This window comes from Elephas maximus, chromosome 2 (assembly GCF_024166365.1).
Source record: "Elephas maximus indicus isolate mEleMax1 chromosome 2, mEleMax1 primary haplotype, whole genome shotgun sequence".
Classification (NCBI taxonomy): domain Eukaryota; kingdom Metazoa; phylum Chordata; class Mammalia; order Proboscidea; family Elephantidae; genus Elephas; species Elephas maximus.
In genome coordinates, this window is record NC_064820.1 from 151092856 (window position 1) to 151114717 (window position 21862).

At 41.5% G+C, this 21862-nt stretch overlaps 1 protein-coding gene across 5 annotated transcripts in view; it reads right to left on the reverse strand.

Annotated features, from left to right (window-relative positions):
- Nucleotides 1-21586, reverse strand: part of FAM13B (family with sequence similarity 13 member B) — a 117938-nt gene extending 96352 nt beyond the window's left edge. For 4 of the 5 annotated variants that reach the window (XM_049873715.1, XM_049873714.1, XM_049873713.1 and 1 more), the window contains exon 1: nt 13537-13863. The gene's annotated coding sequence lies outside the window, so the exon portion shown is untranslated. Of the gene's footprint in view, nt 1-13536; nt 13864-21407 lie in introns of those variants that run through there. The other variant, XM_049873712.1, reaches the window with a different exon arrangement.
- Between the last annotated feature and the right edge of the window lie 276 nt (nt 21587-21862).

Genomic DNA, 21862 nt, shown 5'->3' on the forward strand with positions numbered 1-21862 from the left:
TGAAGTAAAAGAACGGAAGATTTCGAAGGGTGGCTCGAGAAAACAAAGTATTATAATGAAATGTGCAAAGACTGGGAGATGGAAAACCAAAAGGGAAGAACATGCTCAGCATTTCTCAAACTGAAAAAATTGAAGCCTCAAGTTGCAGTACTGAAGGATTCTTAGGGGAAAATACTAAACAACACAGGAAGCATCAAAAGAACACGGAAGGAATACACCACGGTATCACTATACCAAAAAGAATTGGTTGACGTTCAACCATTTCAGCAGGTAGTATATGAGCAAGAAAGACGGTGCTGAAGGAAAAGGTCCAAGCTGCACTGAAGGCATTAGTGAAAAAAAAAAAAAAGGTTCCAGGAATTGACGGAATACCAATTGAGTTGTTTCAACAAATGGGTGCAGTGCTGGAAGTGCTCACTTGTCTATGCCAAGAAATTTGGAAGACAACTACATGGACAACTGACTGAAGAGATCCATATCCATACCCATTCCAAACAAAGATGATCCAACAGAATGCAGAAATTATCAAACAATATTATTAATATCATACACAAGTAAAATTTTGCTGAAGATCATTCAAAAGGGACTGCAGCAGTACATCCACAGGGAACTGCCAGAAATTCAAACCGGATTCAGAAGAGGACATGGAACAAGAGATATCATTGCTGGTGTCAGGAGGATCATGGCTGAAAGCAGAGAAAGACATTTACCTGTATTTTACTGACTACACAATAAAAAACAAGACTGGTTGTATCAAAATTAAGCAAGGACACCACCTTAAGTAACAAAACTAAATATTTAAACCATCAATAGTGACTGTCACATCTATTTCCAACAATAACCAAAGGATAATCAAATCAAGGAATGGGAAAGCAACTATCATTTATGGAATATCTATAAGCACTTTGGTTAGCAGTTCGAATCCACCAACGGCTCCCTGGAAACCCTACAGGGCAGTTCCACTCTGTCCTTTAGGGTCTCAGTGAGTTGGCATCAACTCAACAGCAACAGGTTTGGTTTTGGGGGTTTTTGGATAAGCACCTTTTAAGTTATAAGGCACTGTTCCCCTTTTACATATGTAAAAACTGAAAGTATTTTCAGCCTCAAGTTACAAAGCTATACATCAGAATTTGTAAATGGTTATGTTAAAATTTGCAGCTGAATCTAACTGCAAATCTTTCTAATGAAAGCAATCTAAGTCTCAAAAAACCAAAGTATATAGAATGAGCATTACTACAAGGGCAAAAGATTTACTCTCACATTCAACTGGAGACAAGCACCAATTTTAATTCAGAAAGCCAAAGAGACAATAAGGTACCTGGATTTAGTCTCTCAGGCTAGCTGAAGAAATCTGCCCAACGTATGACCTCTTGAGATATCTGCCAACAGTCAGATCTAGAGTTCTACATGGTTCACACCATCAATCAATGCATGAAAACAGAAAACAATGGTAGACAGATGTATGGGCATCAAAAAAAAATCAATTTATTATTTATTTTGTCCCCCTCTTTTCTACTTCTGTCCAACACCAGCTGCACATGCAGCACTTCCTATGACCCTAACCACCCAGAGCTAGGTCAGATCTCACAAGTTAAAGGGCACAGTATTCCAGATTGTGAAGCCCGCCAAAGAACTCAGATGCCAGCTACAAGCTTGGGAGTCCCCACAACACCCTCATTTCTGACCTGCTGGCTATAATTTCAGCATTTTCTCACTACCCCTTCAGCTATAAACTCAAGTGGTCACCAGAGCCCCCTCATTCTGACCTACTGGCTTCCAGTACTCCCCTATGTTAGATAATCCACTAAACAATTCACAGAACTCGAGGAAAGCGCTACACTTACACTTAGTTTTATTATAGCAAAAAGGATACAAATGAAAAGTCAGGAAGGGTGAGGTCTGGGAGGGTTCCCTACATCCCAAGGCAGAGCTTCCATGTACCAAAAAAGGATACACTACCTTCCTACATGCATCCATGTCTTTTACTAACCAGGAAGCCCATGGAGCTTCAGTGTCCAGAGCCTTTACTGGGTCTCGTTACAGGGGCATGATTGACTGAATCAACCTCCTTCCCCTGAAGTCCAAGGCTATCAGGCCATGGTGGTCCTTTACTGGTTCTTTCGGGCCAGCACCTACCCAAGAGTCATCTGATTAACATAACCTGTTTAGTTTGCTCTGGCAGCCTCATCAAAGACACTTCAATCAATGGGGAAATTCCAAGGACAAAGACCAAATTCTTTGGGTAAAGTTAACTCCACAGGGGCATTTAATCCTACTTCTGAAGGTGTAAGGAAAATCTGAAAGGCCTGTCTCCTGATTAAAAGCCTGTAATGTGCTAGATAAATGATGACTCCCAACAGGTTCCCTTCCCCCACATACATTCCAATGTCACTGGTCCACCAATTTAGCATATTAAGTCAAAGTGAATATCTTCTAAATTAGCTCTTCTCTCTCAAAATCAGCACACTGACTGATCCCTCTTAAAAAGCTCTATGGTTTTCACATTAAGGGTAAATGCTGCATAGCTGATTAATGTAACTCACGTCAATAAGCTTTACACCTGTAAAAAGTTGAATTGGCAAATGCCGTGTGAGAGATATATTTAAACAACAAAAAAAGAGCAGCTGCTAAGGCTGCTTATGTACATCTAGATACCTCGTGTGGTTTGGTTGCTGGATTTGAAGGTTTAGGGTCATGGTTTCAGGGGACATCCCAGCTAACTGACTTAATATTGTGTTTAGTGCTTCTGTTCTACCACCTGGTTCACAGTGTAGTGCCTGGGGTCTCAAAAGCTTGCAAGTGGCCACCCAAGGCACAACAAGTGGTCTCTATTTGCCTGGAGCAACAGAGAAAAGAAGGAGACTCAGGAATAAGAGGAGGAAATGATGTGTGGCTAACTGCCTCCGTGAACAACTGCCTCCTTTGCCATGAGACCAGAAGAACTGGATGATGGCTGGCTACCATTACCGAACATTTTAATCAAAGATTTTATAGAAGGATCCTGATCAAAAGGGGGAGATGCTGGACAGAATTTAAAATTATGATGGAATCCAAACTATCTGAAGCTATGGAGCCTGGATGATCCCCCAAAATTATTGCCCTGAGATAATCTTTAAACCCGAAACCAAAAATATCCACTGTAAGTCTTCTTTAAACCAAACAACAGCTTAATCAGTAAAGAATGCCTGCCTTGAACATTGCACTCTCTTTAAGATCTATATGGAATCAAATTGACAACAACAACTCAAAAGGTTAGGAAACTTAGAGGCAGTGAGTTTATGTTAATTGGGAACGAACAATTGGGAAAAGGAGGGTGCGAATGGTTGCACAACTTGAAGGGTGTGATCAATGTCACTGAATTGTACATGTAGAAATTGTTTAATTGCTGTATGTTCTACAATGTATATTCTCAACAAGAAAAATAAATTATTTTTAAAAAGCACTATGATTTAGAAGATGACACAAAATATCTGAGAAGGTACATTTGCATAATAAAGACCAAATATTCTAATTTGTCATGTGTGCAGATAATTTCAATTTTTACAAATTTTGACTCTTTAAAATTCTCCATTCTAGTAACCTTTCACCTCTTCTCTATTTAAAACATGTAAGAAACAAAGTGACAGGAGCAGAACCCTAAGAAGACTAGCTTACCATTTCTTATGGCTCACTAATACAAACTAAGGTGCCCTGGTGGGTCACTGGTTAAATGCTCAGCTGCTATCTGAAAGGTCGGCAGTTCAAACCCACTAGACGCTCCACAAAAGAAAGATGTGGCAGTCTGCTTCCGTAAAGATTACAGCATTGCTGTATGTAAATTTTCGTATGAGAGGCTGACCTGATTTGTAATCTTTCACTTAAAGCACAACAAAATTAATTTAAAAAAAAAAAAGATTACAGCCTTGGAAACCCTATGGGGGCAGTTCTACTCTGTCCTATAGAGTCACTATGAGCTGGAATCAACAGTGACGGGTTTAATACAAAACTACAACACACTTCATTTTTTTCAGCTAAGGAGTGTTGTGTGCTGTCAAGTTGACTCCAACTAACAGCAACCATATAGGACAGAGCAGAACTGCCCACACGGTTTCCTAGGCTGTAATCTTTACAGGAGCAGTTCATCAGGTTTTTCTCCTGCAGAGCTGGGTTTGAACCAACAACCGCTGGGTTAACAGCTAAGTGCTTAACCACTGTGCCACAAGGACTCTTAGGTAAGGAATACAGTGGGTAATTCCACAACTTCTTCCATCAAATGGTTCCCCTGAGATCAGAACTTTTTTTTTTAAGAGGCCCTGTAAAGGCTGCTCTGAAGACAGGAAGCTGACAAATCACATAAAAATAGCACTGATTATACTTATTGTCCTTGTTTTTCCCACTAGATTGTGAACTTTGAGAGCAAAGAATACGACTTCATCTTTGCTTCCCAAGTTCTGAATACTAAACAATAGCATAATCCCAATATTTGAACTGATGTTATCACTTCCAGTGTACTTGCCAGTTCACTATCCAACTGAATCCTCACAATAATTCCCTGAGATAATATGCTAGGCTGATTATCATTCCCTTCCTCAAAAAGGAAAGCAAAAGCTGAGAGAGCTGAAGAACCTGGTTCAAAGTCATGGAAAGAGTATCAGAGCCAGGAGTAGAATAAGGTTGCTGTCTTTCAGGGGGATGCTCTTTCCAAACAATGACCACGGTTATAACTGAAAATGTTAAATTTCATTGAAATGTATAAAGCCATACACAGGGTAATTCATGAAGTGCTTAAAATATTTTATAGTTGCTGATCAAATTTCATTATTCAAACACTAGAATACCCCTTCTCATCAACATCAACAAATACATATATGAGATTAACAGCTTCAAAGTGATTCTAAAACCAACCATAAATAGTCTGCTTTTCTTATTAAAAAAAAAAAAAAAAACTCTGATCTTACCTGATCCTAAATTTGAGCTCCTTTACATCTCCAATTTTTTAATCCAGTAAAACTGGTGTTTATTCTAATTAAGGACCACAAAGGACCTCCCCCCAAAATTAAGTACCTATTATACCAATCAGTAATTGATTTTTCAGTTTTATTTTTACTTTTACTTTTCAACTATACAGAATAACAGCTTGATATACAAACGCAGAAACACAGAAATATTTTAAGAATAGATAAAATGAACTTAACTTTTCCTCCTATTTTTCTGTTCCTGAAAAGGACAATACAAAAAGATGATAGACATCTCTCTAAAAACTGTTTGAAATGCAAAGAGATAAGAATCATTACACATCATATACACAAAAAAAAAAATGTATACATACTAGAAGCTAGATAATAACCTAGCATAAAACACTTGCAAAATTTCCTTCTCTAATAGAAATCCAGTAAATTCTACTAAATTATCTCGTCAACCCAGCACATTTTCCTCAATCTAAGGCTTTTTTATTCAAATAGGCTCATCTACCTAAAACACTCTCCCCTGCTGCCTCCTACTCTGTGGCTCTCACTCAAGTCTCATCCTTGGAGGGACCTTTTCCATCCACTCAATCTAATGATCTTCCCCCGTTAATCTCTCCCGGAGTGTATCATTCCTTTGCTCCAAAACATGCACCACAAGTTTTATTATATATTCATTTATAAATCTGTTTAATGTCTGTTTCTCCCAGAGTATAAACTCCTTGAAGTCCACTGGTGATTTTTTTTTGCTTTATTAAGGTATAATTTACATACCATAAAATCTACTGGTTTCAAGTGTACATTTCAATGATTTCAAGTAAATTTAGAGTTATGCAACCATCACCACATGATCACTTGTGTTTTGTTCCTCAATGTATCTCTGACACAAACCAAAAAAATCCACTGCCGTCGAATCGATTCTGACGCACAGAGACACTACAGGGCAGAGCAGAACCACCTCCACAGGATTTCCAAAGCCATGATTTTCACAGAAGCAGACTGCCACATCTTTCTCCAGAAGAGAGGCTGGCAGGCTCAAACCGCCAATTTTCACTTAGCAGCCAAGCGCTTAAGCACTGCACCACCAGGGCTCCTTCTCTGGCACTTAGTAGGAGCTAAATAAATATCTGGTGAATGAACGAACCAATCTAATAATGAGTCAATCTTGTAATCCCATTACTACTAATATCTAGTGTACCATCTGAAATGAGTTGATGCATAAAAACAGCTTTATTCCATTCAATTCCAAATATCCATTATTTCTATTTGCAAAGCCAGCTCTCCTGTGAGGCTCCAAAATGAGCCTAGCCAAAAAAACAATTGTCATCAAGTACATTCCAACTCATGGTGACCCCATAGAACACAGGAGAACTGCCCACAGGGTTTACAAGGCTGTAAATCTTCACAGAAGCAGACTGTCACATCTTTCACCCCGCAGAACAGCTGGTGGGTTAGAACCGCCAACCTTTCGGTTATTAGCCGAGTTGCTTAACCACTGTGCCGCCAGGCTCCTCAAAATGAGGGTACACACCTATTAACCCACTGCCTCTCTTGAGGAAGCTCCCACTCCTCTTACAGTTGAGGAACACTGACTAGCCAAATTCATGTGGGCAGACTACACTTCCTTTTTATCAAGTAATCCACTCCTCTGCCTCTAGCCAAGTTGACACTTTATAAACAAAACAAAGTTCTTTCAGGAACTGCAATCTTATTCAATGGTGAGGATAGTGTCTTTGTTTAATACATGAGCCTTTGTAATATCAAAATAATGCAAATAAGTTCTTGATCCTGCTATATGTCTAACTGAGACCTAAATATAGCGTTACCTACTAATTGGAAACTTTTTTCGAATAGAAAAATCATAGCTTCTTTGCTGTTTATCCATCTTTAAAATAGGAATTTTCTGTTTCTATAACAGGAAAAAAAATTTTCAGTATGTCACTCATTTTGCAGAATTGTTAGGTTTTCTGGTAAAAGATTCAACTCATGTACAAAATGACTTTAAAAACTGTAACTACAGAACTTTCTATTTATATATTCCCCAATATTAAAATTAGTGTCCAACAAATGGGGACCCACGCACAGACTGAGGTTATTCATAAAATGATAATAAAAGTAGTTGTTGTACCCAAACTGACTCAAGAAGAAAGAGAAAAGTCTCAATAAACCCATAACAAGTGAAGAGATCAAATAAGTGATCAAAAAACCTCCTGACCAAAAAAAAAAAAAAAAGTCGTGGACCAGATGGCTTCACTGGGAAATTCTACCAAACATTTAGAGAAGAACTGATGCCAATACTGTTTAAACTATTCCAAAAGATAGAGAAGGAAGGAATACTCCCTAATTCATTCAATGAAGCAAACACAGCCCTGATACCAAGCCAGACAAAGACCACAAGAAAACTAAAGACCAATATCTCTTATAAACACAGATGCAAAAATCCTCAACAAAATACTAGCGAACAGAATCCAACAGCATATTAAGAGAGTCAGAGACCATGACCAAGTGGGATTTATTCCAGGGATGCAAGGATAGCTTAACGTTAGAAAATTAATCAACATAATACACCACATCAATAGAACAAAGGAAAAGAGCTACATGATCATCTCTATGGATGCAGAAAAAGCATTTGATAAAATCCAACACCGTTTCTTGATGAAAACCCTAAAAGAAGAATGGAATATGAAAGAAACTCCTCAATATGACTCAGGGCATATACAAAAAGCCAACAACCAACATCACACTTAATGCAGAAAAAGTGAGAGCTTTGCCCTTGAAACTGGCAACAAGAAAAGGGTGCCCGCTCTCACCACTTTTATTCAATATTGTGTTTGAAGTCCTAGCAGAGCAATAAGACAACGAAAGAAGCAAAAGGTATCTGGATTGGGAAAGAAATAAAATTCTTCCTCTTCAAGGATGATATGATCCTATATATATAAAGTCCCAAAGAGTCCACAAGAAAACTTCTAGAGCTAACAGAGGAATTTAGAAAAGGTGCAGGGTACAAGGCTGTCTTAGTTATCTAATACAGAAATGCCACAAGTGGATGACTTTAACAAACAGAAATTTATTTTCTCACAGTTTAGGAGGCTAGAATTCAGGGCACCAGCTTTGGGGGAAGACTTTCTCTGTGAGCTCTGAAGAAAGATCCTTGCCTCTTCAGCTTCTGCTTCCTTGGAAATCTCCATGTGTCTTGGAATCAATCTTACCTGTTCTCTGCTCTGATGGCTTTTTTAATCACTTTTATATCTGGAAAGAGATTGATTCAAGATACACCCTACATTATCCCACCTCATTAACATAACAAAGTCAACCCATTCCCAAATGGGATTATAACCACAGGCACTGAGGTTAGGATTTACAACACACAGGGGACATAATTCAATCTGTAACAAAAATCAACAAACAAAAATCAGTTGGGTTTTTACACATCAGCAATGAAAAATCTGAAAGGGAAATTAGGGAAACAATTCCATTTACAATAGCATCTAAGAGAATAAAATACCTAGGAATAAATCTAACCAGGGACATGAAGGACTTACACAATGAAAACTATTAAAATACTGATGAAAAGATTAAACAAGACTTAAGTGGAAAGACGTCCCATGTTCATGGATTGGAAGACTTAATACTGTTGTCAATACTACTCAAAGCCATCTACAAGTTCAACACAATCCCAATAAACAGCATTCTTTACCGAAATAGAAAAACCAATCCTCAACTTTATATGGAATAGCAAGAGGCCTGAAATAGCTAAAGCAATGCTGAAAGAGAAGAACAAAGTAGGAGAACTCACCCTTCCTGATTTTAAAACACACTATACAGCCACAGTAATCAATACAGCCTGGTACTAGTTTAACAACAGATACAAAGAACAATGGAGTTGTACTGAGGGTCCAGAAGTAAACCCACACATCTACAGCCAACTGGTTTTTGACAAGGATGCTAGGTCCATCTGATGGGGAAAGAAGAATCTCTTCAATAAATGGTGCTAGGAAAACTGGATTTCCACATGCAGAAAAACCAAACAGGATCCATGCCTCACACTACACACACAAACAAATTCAAAATGGGCTAAGGACCTAAATGTGTAAACTAAAATCATAAAATTCTTAGAAGAAAAAGCCAGGGCAATAGTGTCAAGCCTAGCTTTTACCAATGGATTATCTAATATAATAGCAAAAGCACAAACAGCAAAAGACAAAATAAATAAGTGGGACCTCATAATAATTTAAAACTTTTTTCATCAAAAGACTTTACCAAAAAATTGAAAAGAAAAGCTACCAACTGGGAGAATATCCTTGAAAACCATATATTCAACAACAATCTAATAACCAAAATACAGATAAAACTTCAACAACTTAATAACAAAAAGACAACCCAATCCTAAAATGAGCAAAGGACTTGAATAGACATTTCACCAAAGAAGACATTCAAATGTCCACCAAACACATGAAAAGACGCTCAGCATCATTAGCCATTACCCCACCCCATTTAGAGAGATGCAAATCAAAATCACAATGAGATACCATTTCACTCCCACTAGGATAGTTAAAACAAAAACAGAAAATAACAAACATCAGCAAGGATGTGGGAAAATTGGAATCCTTATCCATCGCTAGAGGGAATGCCAAATGGTACAGCCCTCATGGAAAAGAGTGTGGCAGTTCCTCAAAACACTAAAAACAGAACTACCATATGACCCAGCAATTCCAATTTTAGGTATATACCCAAAAGCTTGAAACCAGAGACTCAAAAAGAGACTTGTACACCAATGTTCACTGTAGCACTGTTTACAACAGTCAAAAAGAAGAAACAACCTAAATGCCATCAGCAGATGGATAAACAAAATGTGGTACATATATACAATGGAATACTACTCACCCAGTACGAGAAATGAAGTCTTGATACATGCTACAATATGGATGGATCTGGAAGAAATTATGCTGAGTGAAATAAATCAATCACAAAAGGAAAATATTGTGTGACCTCACTTATATAAAAAGACAAGAAAAAGCAAATGTATAGAAACCAAAGCTTATTAGTGGCTACCAGGGGCGGGAGGGAGGGGAAAGGAGGGGAGGTTAACGGTGATGGAAATATCACACTGATAAAGGGTACGATTGCACAGCCGATTACTTCAACTGCAGTAAATAAACTCTATGCCTGTAAAAGGCTGAATTGGCAAACATTGTGTGACATATTTAGAAGACCAAAAAAAAAAAGAGTAGCTGCTGAGGCTGCTTATATACCACCAAAAACCTCATGGGATTTGGTTCCTTTGTTTGGAGGTTTAGGGTCATGGTTTCATGGGACATTCCAGGTAACTGGCTTAATAACATGTTTAGTGCTTCTGTTCTACCTCCTAGTTTGTTGCATAGTGCCTGGGGTCTTAAAAGCTTGCAAGTGACCATTCAAGGCACAACAATTGGTGTCTCTTCACCTGGAGCAACACAGGAAAAAGGAGACTCAGGAACAAGAGGAAGATATGGAATGTGTGGCTAACTGCCTCCATGAACAGCTGCCTCCTTTGCCATGAGACCAGAAGAACTTGATGATGCCCAGCTACCATTACCGAACATTTTGATCAAAGATTCTATAGAAGAATTCTGATCAAAAGGGGCAAATGCAGAACAGAATTTAAAATTCTCATAGACTCCAGACTCCTGGGAGCCATGAAGGTTGGAAGAACCCCTGAAACTACTGCCCTTAAATAATCTTTTAAACCTTAAACCAAAAATATCCCCTGAAGTCTTCTTAAAACCAAACAGCAGGTTAGCTTAACTAGTAAAAAATGTCTGCCTTCAACATTATGCTCTTTTAAGAACTATCTATGTGGGACCAAATTGGTAACAACAACTCTAAAGGTTAGGTAGGAAACTTAGGGGGCAGTGAATTTATGTTAATAAGTGGAGGAATAACTCAGAAAAGGCAGGTGAGAATGGTTGTGCACCTTGAAGAATTAATCAATGTCACTAAATGGTACACGTAGAAACTGTTGAACTGCTGTATTTTTGCTGTGTATATTCTCAACATCAACAAAATAATTAAAAAAAAAAAAAGCACTAACCACAAAAGAAAAAAAAAAGTAGCTGGCATTTTATTGGTGGGAGAAAAACTGACAAGTCACTATGTATTTATTCCAGCTGCTTTCTCTGTCCTAAAACAGCATTCTAACAAAAAATACAATGTAATAGTTACTTCATCCCATGAAGAATTTTATGCCATTGTGATGTGCCCTTCTACTCCTTTCCAAGGATTTATGCTGTGTCACAGAAATCCCTAATTGGTAACGGACAATTAAACTGTGAAAATACCACCACAATTTTAAGAGGCACAGCTTAAGAAAGAAGGGGCTCCAGATGGATATGCAAATATGTCGAGTTCATTCAATTCCATTCAACAAGTGTACCAAAACCGTTTGCTACTGAGTAGATTCCGACTCACACAGACCCTAGAGGACAGATTAGAACTGCCCCTAGGTCTTAAATGCTAGCAAGCGGCCATCTAAGATGCATCAATTGTTCTCAACCCACCTGGGACAAAGAAGAATGAAGAACACCAAAGACACAAGGGAATTATGAGCCTAAGAGACAGAAAGGGCCACATAAACCAGAAACTACATCAGCCTGAGCCCAGAAGAACTAGATGGTGCCCAGCCACAACCGATGGCTGCCCTGACAGGGAAGCAACACAGAACCCCTGAGGGAGCAGGAGAGCAGTGGGATGCAGACCCCAAATTCTCGTAAAAAGACCAGACTTAATGGTCAGACTGGGACTAGAAGGACCCTGGAGGCCATGGTCCCCAGACCTTATGTTAGCCCAAGACAGGAACCATTCCCAAAGCCAACTCTTCAGACAGGGTCTAGACTGGAATAGGGGACAGAAAATGATACAGGTGAAGAAAAAGCTTCTTGGATCAAGCAGACACATGAGACTACGATGGCATCTCTTTTCTGGAGGGGAGATGAGAGGGCAGAGGGGGGCCAGAAGCTACCCAAATGGACATGAGGAAATTAGAGGGAGAGCAATTAGGAGTGTACAGCAAGGTTTACATAAATTTTTGTATGAGAGACTGACCTGACTTGCAAACCTTCACTTAAAGCACAATAAAAATTAACTAAAAAAAAAAAAAAAAGAACTGCCCCCTAGGATTTCCAAAGAGTGGCTGGTGGATTCGAACTGCCCAGTTTTGGTTAGCAGCCAAGCTCTTAACCACTGAGTGCATGACTAAGCCTCCACTTCTAAATGCACCAAAAAAACAAACACGTTGCTGTCCAGTCATTTCTAACTCACAGCGACCCTATAGGACAGAGAACTGCTCCACAAGGAGTGGCTGGTGGATTCCAACTGCCAACCTTTTAGCTGCCGCCAAAGCTCCCTCTAGGTGCACCAAACCAAAACCAAACCCGTTGCCGCAGAGGCAATTCCGACTCATAGTGACCCTAAAGGACAGAGCAGAACTGCTCCATTGGGTTTCCAGGGAGCAGCTGGTTGATTCCAACCGCCGACCTTTTCCAGCCACAGCTCGCTGTAACTCTTAACCACCGTGCCACCAGGGCCCCTCTAAAGTGCACAGTACCTGTGAAAAACTCAGGTCAAAAGTATTGCAGGGTTGCAAAAAGGAATTAAAGACATAGCCTCACATTAACCCAGCCACAGAAATTCAGTAATACCTAAATTATCCTATAATGGCTGCCTCTAAAAGCAAGCAAGTGAACCCCAGTTATTTAATGTTCATAGTCTGCCTTACCGTGATTCCGGCTGCCATTTTTAGACTATCTGCCCAACTCTGGGTACTTTTTTCACTGATTAAAAGGTGTGTGTGGAAACCGAATAAAATTATGCAACTGCTCTGTAAAAGTCAGTCTGGTTTCTAATTGATTATAGCCAGAAGGAGTTTACCAATTCCCCTGGGCAAATGTGCCAACCGATTCAATTTCCTATAATCTTATTTTGGAAACCAGGCGCCCCATCTGAAACTTAACGCTATACAAAGCGTCCCTCTAGCCTGGCCCCTAGGGAGCGCATTCTAGACAAGTCCTCAGTGCACCAACAGCCCAATTTTGGCTATATTCTGGGTGATTTAAGGAAGTCAGCAACCACTCATCTCACGTGATCTTAAAAAGGGGCGCAGTTGAGCCCTAAATAAACCACATTCTTTTTTCTGCATCAACTTCAGTGTCCAGCATCCAGCATGAGGGAAGTGGGCAGGGGCACCGCGCAGGGTTGGTGTGCAGGGGAGGTCCCCAAACAAATGTAGGCTGCTGTGCCTAATACTTTGGAAGAGCTAGGAGGTGAGAGGGCACACCCGCTCACGCGCACTGCAGCGGCTAAAAACCGCTGCCACACCCCCCCCCGAGGCATGTCTTCACCTTCCTCTTTCACCAAACAGAAAGCCGACCCTTTCCATGGAATGCCCCATATGCAGGGCACTGTCCCTGACTCCCCACCACCACGACACAGACACCTCTAAGCGCAACGCCCTTGAGCCTGGCGCGGGTGGGACACGGCACTAGGGGGCTGGGGGGGGGGCCCGCGGCGATGGGCAACACGCGCATGCGCGGATACGGGTACCCGCCCGTTTACCTACCGTTGGAACCTCGGTGCCCCGTTCCCCGGCCGCGGCCGCTTCTCCAGGACCCGCGGCGACGGCAAGAGGGCGAGAACTGAGGCCCCAAGTGGCTCCGCAACCGGCGAGCCTCCTCCCGGGGCGGCCGCTGACAGGCTGCTGAAGCGACGGTGGTGGCGCGGGGCCAGCCCGGTAAGCGACCCTCAGGTCCCCCCGGCGGCAGCGGCGGCAGAGGCAGAGATGCGGGAGAGGGGCGGGAGCGGGGGCGGGAGTGGCGGCGGAGGCAACGTCTGAGGCGCAGAGCCTCCCTAACAGCAAGCGGGAGCAGAGCTGAGGGCGGAGGCCGGGCGGAGGCCGGACCGGACGTGACGTGCAGGGGCGGGGCGAGGCCCGCGGGCGGGGGAGGGGCAAGCGCACCGTGAATGCGGCTGGCCGTGCCCCATACCGCCTGCCAGCGGTATTGGAGTCTGCGGGTTTGAGAGCCGTTGTGCTTATTCTACGCCAAATTTGGGCCTCTGAGTTAGGGTGCGAGAAGCCAGGCGGGGGCCTGAGGGAGGTTGGGAAGGAGAAACGAAACTGGGGAAGGGACGTAGGAGGGATAAAGGAAAAATCCCGAAAGACTGAGGTAGCTCCTGGTCTCTCTGTGCCTTAGAAGGTCGGAAAAACCCGGGATGCTCTTATCAGGGGGTGGAGCACAGAGACAACAGAGACCTGCTGGGGCGGACCTGAGCGATGACTCATGTTCCCATTCCCAGCGATGTGGGTTAGATGGGGACGTTGAGGCTGCACCTGCCCGCCCTTTCCCTTCACCTAAGGGCCTAAGGACTTGAAGACCTCAGAGAGAACATAAGTCTTTGGCGCCGAAAGGGTCTGGGAATATGAAAGTCGATAGGCTACATGCTCACAATGAACTTCATATACCAAACAGAGCTTCAGGGGCTGAGCTGAAAGGAGGCAGAAAGAATGAGGAGCTCTCTGAGCTGAGTCTACTTGCTTACATAGCCGCCCAGACCAACCCTGCAATTCTCTCGGGCTCACAAAGGTGTGAATATTCAGCCAGTCTCTTCTTTGCTATAGTCTGTTGAGGGCTTTGAAATTCTTCCACTGAGTAAAATGCAGTATTCTGCCTTTGGACTCCTTAGCGGCGGTTTAGAGCCACACCTGCCCAAAGAACTCAGGGTATCTGTAAAGATATAAACCACCCCAATCCGGTTGTCCCCTACCTGCCTGGGCCGGAAGTCAGTAACCCGTAAAATGTAAAACAAGAACCCTCATAGAATTTGGGACAAGATTTTCTAAAAAGTCACCCTATGAGATGATCTGTAAATGTGTTACAGAGGCCAGGATGGCCTCTTAGAGAGACTAAAGTAAATCCTCTGTAACATAAGTGCCATATGCCCAGTTGATGCTGTCATAATACAAGGGTGGGGTCCACAAAGAGTCTAGAACCAGCAGTCTGGATAAGAATGTATCTGTCCAGGAGCGAGGCTTAATGAGCAGCACTAATACCCATCATCAGGGCAGTTAAAAAGCTTAATTCAGATTCACTTATTCATTCAACAAATATTTATTGAGTGCTTGCTCTGTTCTAGTCTCTTAGGATACATCAGCAAGTAAGATCCCTGCCCTCATGGAGCTTACATCCTAGGAAAACCAAATCTGGATATCCTTTAAGAACATAAAAAGGTCCATGTTCTGATATTTATCAAGTAATTTTTCAAAGGGTCTCCAGAGTAAATTAACACAGCCAGCAAGAGGCCATTGTCCAAGGCACATGACTGGTACTAATTATACTTAGTATATAAAAAAATATATAGTCTTTGTCAATTAATAAATTCACGTTATAGTTTATAAATCATCTTCTATTCATTTGGTTGAATTACAAAGTTGTTTTATTCAAATTAATTTCCCAGAGCCTGATTAAACTTGAATGAAGTGAAATGTAAGTTTCTGAATCTGCCAAACTGAGAACCAGACAGACCCTGGTTTCGTAGCAACACAGTCACAATGCAGCCTCTGTATTCAGCCTGGAAATTCTCTTTAAACATCTTAAATGGCAATTTTACCTGTGATTTCATGCTTGGAGATCAGGGGCGACATGATTGCTTCCAAAGCTTAACTATAAGACAGTAAAAATCATAAGAGTTAAAAACCCTCCTGAACCTACCCCACCTATGCAACATAGGCTCTTGTTGACATAATTGACTGTAATAGGTATCTTACTTCAAGTATGAAACCCAAGACTGTAAGCTCTCAGAGGACAGCGACTCCCCTGCATTTATCCACTCTACCCCAAAATGTGAGCTCTCAAAAAGCAAATAAATTGATTCAGTGACCATTTTTCTCTGTAGAACTTGTCCTTGAAAGGTATCTTTTCCAGATCCTTTATAATATGTAACCAGTATGTTCAACATGCAGGACTCATGGGGTATTCAAACAAACAAACCAACCCTTTATCTTTCACCATCCCTCTAAACCTGTGCAGAGGGAGTAGAGATGTCATGCGCCTGACTGAAAACTCAGGCAGGTTGTATGACTTTTGTGCTTCCTCATAAGTAATAGAAAGTCCTTTGGTCATCAAGTCACAAACACACAGACTGAAACTTTTCCCCCTTCTCCAGCTAGGGACAGCTGGTCTCAGCATACTCTGAAGAGGGGATTATAGTCCTCTCTGAGCCTGCCTGGTCTTTCTAGTTCTTACCCATCTTACTAACCAGACTCAAAGGGAGGGGAAGCAAGGGAAGCAGAAATTTTTTTGACTTTTACTTCAGTGTGATAGATTAACACTCAGTAGGCCTAGCAGATGTTTAACACTGACTTTCTTCTTGTGGATACTTTTATGTTCAGGGATCACTACCATCCATTCTCTGGTGGTTTCTTATCCACTGTTCCCTTCATCTGAGTGGAAGAACTCTAATTTTGTAAGTTCTTTACTGCCTCTTCAGCCTTCAGCTTCTTGTCTGTTTAAGCCTTTTCATCTTGTATAGGACCCTGTTAAATATGATTTAAGATACCTCTCACACTGGCCCATTTGCAGGTGGCCCTAGGGCCACCCCATATGGCTGTACAAGATTGTGCCTTCCATAACCCTTCTACCTACCTACCAGTTGAGTCAACTCCAACCCATGGCAACCCTGTGTACGTCAGAGCGGAACTATGTTCCATAGGTTTTTCAATGGCAGATTTTTCAGAAGTTAGATCATCAGACCTTTATCCCAAGGCATATTTGGATAAAACTCCAACCTCCAACCTTTGGGTTAGCAGCCAAGGGTGTTAACCATTTGCACTACCCAGGGTTCCATAACCCTAGCCAGTTGCCATTAGGTTGACTCCAACTCATGCCAATCCCATGTGTCAGAGTAGAACTGTGCTCCATAGGGTTTTTCAATGGCTGGCTTTTCAGAAGTTAATCACTAGGCCTTTCTTCCAAGGCACCTCTGGGTAGACTCAAACCCTCTTAAAAAAAAACAAACCTGTTGCCGTCGAGTCAATTCCGACTCATAGCGACCCTATAGGACAGAGTAGAATTGCCTCATAGAGTTTCCAAGGAGCGCCTGGTGGATTTGAACTGCCAGCGCTTTGGTTAGCAGCCATAGCACCTAACCACTACGCCACCAGGGTTTCCCCAAACTCTCTAGAAGGTGCCAATCATTGTAGATTTGTTTATCTATTTTGACAGTTTTCCAGCAGGTGGCAGTAAAGTTTTTTGTCCAAACTAAATAAGTATATTATGACTATTTTCCAATAAATCGAAGCAGAGTATCTGGACCAAGGGGAGCTTTTTTTCTGATGGTGTTATTTTGGCTAGTAGCAGCTGTGTATGACCCACACCTGGTCCACAGGAGGCTGTCACGAAATTTTGTGCCCAAACAAACATGGGAGTACAGGCCTACCCCAGTTCAACTTCAACGGTCTGCTGCTCTGCTGCCAAAACAGCTGCCAGCCCTTCTCTTTTCCTCTATATTTTCCATGCAGGTGTAAGACACAGGTCCACTGTGTCCCTCTAACTGCACAAGACACATCTCAAAGCACTCTGAGTAGTTCTTTCGAAGGCCCCTCTCAGTGGGCTTGAGGTCAGAGGCAGGCAGGCAGGCACCTATCACAAGGCTCACAGCGTACCAGCAGCAGTCCCCAAAGAAATCCTCCTTGACCTTTCGTGACTTGCTGTTATCTACCTGCATTTTTCTAAGTCCTTTGAAATTTCCAGAAGGGGTCCATCTCAGAACTCACTTTAGTGATTTTTTGTTTTTCTTTTGTTTTGTAATATCTTGGTGCTTCAGTTAAAACAGTAGTTCTCAACCAGGAGTGATTTTTTTGGGCAACGTCTGGATTTTTTTGGTTATCAAAACTGGGGAGATGCTATTGGAATCTAGTGGGTAGAGGTCAAGGATACTACTGAACATCCTGCAATGCACAGGACAGTACCCTCCACTCAGCCCCCCAGCAAGGAATTATCTAGCCCAAAATGTCAATAGTGCTGAGGTTGAGAAACCTTGAGTTAAAACTTCCAATTTAACATCTTGTAACAAATAGAATTCCTAAACTTGGCAGTCACTAGGAAACTGCCTCAGAATTACATCACTCTTTCTTCTTTTTTCCGAAAAACGCTTTACCTGCACATGTAGAGGTCACATTTTAATATGTCACTAGAGTAATAAACATCATTTCAGATAGCTGCTTGGCCAGGATGAGAAGTGACCTGTATAGGCCAAGCCTGTGTGTTTCTATGACTCCCTCTGGAGGTGAGGCTGTGCCAGGAAAATTATTACTCAAAGTGGGATTTTTTTCCAGTTCTTTCTTTGCAAGATTACTTATTTTGACGGGGAGAGGAGTGTTAAGAGAACTTTTCTGTGTGGTAAAATATACGTAACAAAACATTTGCCATTTTAACCATTTTTACATGTTCAATTCAATGATATTAATTATATTCACTGTGTTGTGCAACCATTACCACTATCCATTTCCCTTTTTCTTGTCTTTAATAGAAGCTCAATGCCCTTAAGCAATAGCTCTCCCTTCCTCCCCGCATCCTCACAACCTGCCCTTGGTAACCGCTAATAAACTTTGGTCTCTATGCATTTGCCTATTCTAGATACTTCACGGAAACCCCGGTGGCGTAGTGGTTAAGTGCTACAGCTGCTAACCAAAGGGTCGACAGTTCCAATCATCAGGCGCTCCTTGGAAACTCTATGGGGCAGTGCTACTCTGTTCTATAGGGTCGCTATGAGTCGGAATCGACTCGACGGCACTGGGTTTGGTTTTTGGTTTTAGATACTTCATAAAAGTGAGATCATACAATATTTGTCCTTTTGTGGCAAAATGATTTTTAAAGCCCAGAGAAGCAAGCATTCTACCTAACATCTGAGCAGACACTTTATGCCTCTCAAAAGTAAGGTCATTTTGGTGAGTAGCATCTGTGGCCTTAAAAGCTTGTGAGCGGCTAAGATACATCTATTGGTCCCATTCCATCTAGAGCAAAGGAGAACGAAGAAAACTAGAGACACACGGAAAATATTAGCCCAAAGGACTAATGCACCACATGAAACATAGCCTTGACTAGCCTAAGCCCAGAAGAACTAGATGGTGCCCGGCTACCACCACCAGCGGCTTTGACAGGGATCACAATAGAGGGTCCTGGACAGAAAAGGAGAAAAATGTAGAACAAAATTCAAATTCACAAAAAAAGACCAGACTTACTGGTCTGACAGAGACTGGAGGAACCCCTGAGACTATGGCCCCCAGACACCCTGCTAACTCAGAGCTGAAACTACTCTTAAAGTCCACCCTTCAGCCGAAGATTAGGCAGGCCTATGAAACAAACAGTAACACTCATGAGGAACATGTTTCTTGGTTCCATCAAGTATACCAGACCAAGTGGGCAACACCTGCCCAAAATCAAAGATGAGAAGGCAGGAAGGGACAGGAAAACTGGACGAATGGACACAAATCTGGGAAAGAGTGTTGACACGCTCCGAGGATTACAACAAATGTCACAAAACGATTTGTGTATAAATTTTGAATAAGAAATTAATTTGCTCTGTAAACTTTCACCTAAAGCACAATAAAATTAAAAAAAAAAAAAAAGTAAGGTCATGATCAAATCACTGTAGAAGGAATGTACAATAAAGCCTGCAAAAACCAGAAAGTGTGTAAGGCAGAAAGCTGTCAGAGAAGGAAAACATAGATTTTCCACTAAAACGAGCAATAGGAAAGTGGTAAGACTATACCCTGTCAAAAGGAGAAAATGTGCGAGACTCGGAAAAATAAGGAAATGTCGAGGAGTTCCAGTTCTCCCAGGTTTCACTGTATACTTGCTACAACCCCAGACAGTAGTCTAAATGCCAGGGACAACCTCAGCATGGCTGCCTCCCCAGGGTGGCAGGCGTCACTGGGGTGAGACTTGAGTTCAGGGAGCAGCTGTCACTTCACAACTTGCCCCTCATTATTCCTAGAGAATGCACATGTACTTCTTTCCTCCCTTGTCACTAATGTGAATTCAGCTCTTCCAGATGTAACAGGCTGTTGACCCCATCTCTTCTTCCATCAATAAGGAAGCTTTCTTTACTCAGGTGTCTCATTACACACCTTACTGACCTTCATCTCTGACCAAGGCTGTTTGAGTACTAGGATATGGATTAACTTTCGTTTAGTCAAGGCTGCCATTATCTTTTGTAATACAATGTTAGTTAATAAGGAACTGGAGCCGTAGTAGTCAGCAAAAGCAAAAAAGGACACATCCCATTCCCACCAATCACTTAAAAAGTAAAACAGATAACAACAAACATTTAGTACTGATAAATGTTGGATTTGGACTGTTGTTGTATTGCTGTTAGTTGCCGTCAAGTTAATTCTGACTTATGGTGACCCCATCGGTTACAGAGTAGAACTGCTCCATAGTTTTCTTGGCTATAATCTTAACGGGAACAGATCACCAGGCCTTTTCTTCCACGGTACTGCTGGGTGGGTGAGCAGTCAAACACAAACCATAAGACCAGGCTGGACTTAAAATAAAAACATTGAACTTGAAATAAGAAAACCTATATTTGAGCTCTAGCTCTACCACTTACTAGCCATGTAACTCTGGTCAAGTTATTTAACCTAATAGCACCTTAGAGTAAATGAAAATAGGAAAAATAATATTTAAATACTTTATATGCATAAAAGTATTCCATAAGCTGTATACTACAATTTTTTCACTATCCTCTCCCATGCTGCTTTTGGAGGCCTAAAGAAGTCTCTGAAAATGTTTTGCCATCGTATCTAGATTTTTATTACTAAGGATGAGGTCCCATGTGGAAACTTTTCTTTGCAGGAGTTGCTCAATACTTGCCCATTTATTTCTAAATGAAAACCAACAACCCCCAAACACTTGCAGCTGTTTTTAAGATCTTCTGAACCTTGTGAATTACAATAAATACAGTAAACCTGTGAAAGCCAGAACTGGTATAATGTGGAAACCTGTCATAGAAGGAAAACTCAAATATTTTCCACTAAAACAAGTGATAGAAAAGTGGTAAGACTGCATCCTGTCAAAGGCTGAAAACTTGCAAGACCCAGAAAAACAAGGCAGTCCGGTCAAGTCTGGCTCTCATGGGCTTCACTGTACAAACACACCTCCTCCCTAGTTAGAACCATGTTTACACTCCCCACTTGTAGAAAAAGACATGATGGATGGGAAGATATATCTAGTCTTGTGCAGGAAAAAATAACTGCGCAAGGGAGATGAGGTAGTAACTACTCTGACTCTCTGAGAGCACTAAAATTCTATCACATTCAATCAAACTCGGCTAATTAATTTTCTCTTTCTTCAAGTACTCATCTCTACCGGGAAGAAAGAAAGGACTAAAAACCCAACAAAGTTGAAACCTTCTGATAAAGGAGAAGCAACTCACCATTAAGGAGTGGTGTCACCGGCTGTTCTGAGGAGTGCAATGGAAATCTCTACCACTTTCCCTGGAACCATTGTGCCAGTATACAAGAATGTGTGTTCTTCATAAACAGAGAAATATTACTAGCTGCAAAGAGAAGAAACTGTTCCAGGGTGTTCACATTCCACGCCAACATCCAAAATAATGGCATATACTGTTCTGATCATAGCAACCCAAAGTAACCTTTGTGCCATTTATTTATGCAGCACATATTTCTTGAGCAACTATTACGGGCCAGGCATTGTGCTAGAGGATATAATTATGATCCCTGCCCTGACAGAAACCTTCGTCTTACATACCTCTGGAATAGAATGTTTTTGGAATAGAACCAAAGTTAACATAATGTTGATTTCAGCTTCTGTATACAGTCACACAGCCACTGGTGCCAGTCACATCCAGTTTGGGGAGCTGGAACAATT